This window comes from Limulus polyphemus, unplaced genomic scaffold (assembly GCF_000517525.1).
Source record: "Limulus polyphemus unplaced genomic scaffold, Limulus_polyphemus-2.1.2 Scaffold1483, whole genome shotgun sequence".
Classification (NCBI taxonomy): Eukaryota; Metazoa; Arthropoda; class Merostomata; order Xiphosura; family Limulidae; genus Limulus; species Limulus polyphemus.
Genome location: NW_013667093.1, coordinates 207256 through 211042, shown reverse-complemented (window position 1 = coordinate 211042; position 3787 = coordinate 207256). Strand labels below are relative to the sequence as shown.

General features: G+C 30.8%; 1 long non-coding RNA gene across 11 annotated transcripts in view; it reads right to left on the bottom strand.

Annotated features, from left to right (window-relative positions):
• LOC106463789 overlaps positions 1 to 3787 on the bottom strand; it is a 58032-nt gene that overhangs the window by 28340 nt on the left and 25905 nt on the right. For all 11 annotated transcript variants that reach the window (XR_002611563.1, XR_002611564.1, XR_002611566.1 and 8 more), the window contains one exon: positions 2105 to 2168. This is a non-coding gene — a long non-coding RNA (uncharacterized LOC106463789). The remainder of the gene's footprint in view (positions 1 to 2104; positions 2169 to 3787) is intronic.

Here is a 3787-nt window from a genome sequence, read left to right as displayed (position 1 = left end):
AATTTTCTTTGTAATTTATGGGGTCTGTATCGTCTGGTAATCTCTTCTAACAGGATGTATCAAGTAACAAGGAGCCAGGCTCAGGCGGTGTTTATTGAAACCACCTGTACTATAAACTGTTACATACATTTGTTAGTAGTGGCAATTAGTTTTGTCTCTATTCTGAAACAACATACACGGACATATGTTGAAATAAACTTGTTTGAAAGTTCAAAGAATTGATATTCAAGTACCGAAAAGCTTTCTTACTATCATATCTACAGTAACGTTCAAATGCGCACGCATTCGGTTGAATGAGAGTGACCACCAAAAGGGGCAAGATAGTTTACAGACAACGTACAAAGTTCACGCTGCTGACCCCACGGTTTATTCAGCACAATAAACACAAAAGTACGACTGCAATGAAACATAAACATAAATTTGAAATAAAAATATATTTATGGAACAAAATTAAAATGTTTTTATGTACATATATAAACATGAAATCCTAGTTAAAAATAAAAATACTCATTTATTGTTTAGGTTTATTTACAAATATTATTTATGGGTCTGTATATTACTTGAAACCATAAGAAGTATACGTGATTATTAAAAAAATAAAAATAGATAAAATTTGCATTTTATGGAGGATACAATTTTTTTGGATTTCAAAATAATGTACTAAAACATTAAAAGTAATAAGTTCAAATCTGTAGCAAATATAAATATTGTAATCATTTCTCATAAATACCATTTCCTAATGTAATTTTCCAAGATATTAAAGATCATAATGCAAAAAAACTAAATTTATTAAATGTAATAGGCTTTATATTTCTTAAACTACCTACATTTGTCAAAGTACTTATGAACTTTCGAACATATCCGTCCACTAGTTTTATTGTTGGAATGATATATAGCAAGACTTGCATTGTCTACTAAGAAAGTAAGTAGCCAGTAGTCATCGGGTTAAGGCAATGACAAAAGGCTTAAAGCTTGCCTCTATGAAAATCTTTTTTAATCATCTGTCATTGCATTTAAGGAGTACAGGCATTTACAAGATGTTCAGATAACTTTGGTTTCAAAAGACAATTTGCAATTGGTTGCTAAAATGAGCCTCACATACCAAATTTAGTTTAATGTAAACATCAAAGCAAACAAGGCCATAGATCAAATCTATCAAGTACTACTAGTAATTTTTCTCTGGCTCCAATAACCCCACTCCTCCAACATTTTTCTTACCAGATTTGAACAATTTGGATGGATAGCCAATATGACATTAGAAATGGCATTAATACAAGGAACAATGTATAATTTCAAAAGAAAGAATGTTTTTTTTCATAGGATATAAATAAAATCTACTTTATATATTTAATCATTTTCATGAGAGAGAATAATACTCTTTTTATCAATGAAAATGTACTGCAACTGACTTGGTATGTTTACATTTTTTTTACTATTTATGTGTAGTATCAATCAAAATGCCATTTCTATTACTTTTTAATGGCTAATATTAAATTTGTTTATGAAATAGTCATATAAAATAGCCATGTACTTTCACATGCTGATTTATTTTACTAGTATGAACTGTGTACTCAAAGCCTTAACTGTATGCACTATAACATAACTGTGTTTTATAACACAAGTTTTGCAAACCTTAACATTTCATGTGCATTGATTTGTAACTATTTTAATCCTATTTTATTCTCATCCATATTATTTGCTTAAATTCTTATTTCACTCCACCAGTTTCATCTTGTGTTTCAGCCTCTAACAACACAGCTCTAATAGTAATAAAAAAAGAGAATATTTTTAAAACAAATCAATGTAGACTTGCAAAATGTTAAATTCTAAAGAATGGTGTTAAACCAAGAAATACCATCAAATAACTTTTATCAGAACCAGTCCTTATGAAAGTACTTCTCTTTACAAGCACCTGTAATTCTTCATGCGCACACTTTTTTAGTAGCAATTGTTGTTATTGTGGTTAAAATAGCAGCTAAAAAGTAAAAAATAAATAAGGTAATGGCCAAATAAATCTAATAGTATGAAATATTTTCCTTAAATATTGAGTAGTACTTCTCTTTAAATGCAAGAAATATATATATATATATATAATTTTTCTTACCTCCTTTACTTTTTTCTATCTTTGTCTAAATTGTTCTCCTAACGGCTTAGGCACTCACCACAAGCTGAGAGAACAAAATTTTCAGATTTTTAAGTTAACATTTTGCATACCACATATCTCTTTCTCAGTATGTTTCTACTAAGCAGATCTGTTGAGCTCTCACATACATAAATGTTCTTAAACAAAGTATGACAATTCATTGAACTTGAAAGTAATTCCTTTGAAAACTGGGTTGAATTAGTAATTTCTTGTTGGTTATTTTGGTTCTGAATGATATGGTTTTATTAGAACCTTCTTTATTATGTACTTCTTCTTCATCAAGAGAAACTACAATGCAATTGTCAGGGCTGGGTAGGGATCTGTAAATCCAAGTGTCATGACAGGGATCTATAAATCCATTGCTGTAAATTTAGTTTTGAGGGGAAACAGGAGTAACCCAAGAAAACCCACTTTCACTGAACAGGACCAAATTAATGCCCGTTTATTGTCTAGACAAAATGCATACTTGGGTTATGTTGAAATTTTTGAAACCTGAAAGATACTAAAGAGAAACGTACATAGTAAGACATGAATCAAGATCTCTTATTATTGTGTGTTGTTATCTTCATGTATGAACTTATATGGTGACACATATTTTCTCCAGGTTTGAGGGGTGGCTACTATTTAGGGGAAGTGTGAAGTTAAGGAGTGGTGATCTATGGCTTCAGTGTCACATATTCTCGCTAGCTTGAAAAACCTGGTTTTAATGGGTGGAAGTTTGGCTCACATTCTTGAAGTCTCATATGTTTTCAATATTATTCTTAGATGATCACACAATACCAATTATCTGTCCAACTAATTCACAGAGAGAAACCTTATCAGTGAAACTGTAAACATTTTTCCAAACCTTTTCAGAAAATTTTTGTTAATTAATGGCCAAATCGTGGTTACAAATTTTGTGAAGTGATAGATCTGCCAAATTAAATGACACTTTTATGCCTTTGTTGTTACTGTTTCTTTTAGAAGGTTCCTTCTTCCTTCCTGTTTAATTTAAAATCTTTAATTACTCTAAGGCAATCAACTTCCTACTTCCTCAGTATTTTAAACAAATAACTATCGTATCTTTCAATTAAACTAATTAAGAAAACACAAATAACTAAATCACAAAATCAATCAATGAATAAAAAAAGACCCAAAACTCGAGTGCTTTCAAATAGTTAACTATTCTTCTTCAGGAGAATGAAAAGTGATGATTAGTGAGTGCAATGTAATATACAGACAAAGATGTCAACGCCACATAAGCCAGATGTTCCAAATGAGTTGACCTTGGAGACTAGCCAATCACAACTGGAGACACTGGTGTCAGATATTGGGAAAATGTAATGCTTATCCCCTGTATCTGAAATGGCATCACAAAACAAGGCTTAATTATTTCAGCTTACAAAGCCATTAAAATTTACAGGAAATGTTAGTCAGAATACATATCTCCAGTTCATAAGAATTCCTTACCAACTGATAAAACAGGCAAGAATATCCATTCCAGATTTATCTTTATGTAGTTTTAACTAACTCATTCATACACTTGCTTCGTGTAATGTCTGATATCAAAGGTAATGTTGTAAAACCACATAACTTCGACCATGCTTGACAGGCAAATGACAGCCTAAAGACATTACATCTTGACCATCTGCTGCTTGTAAATAT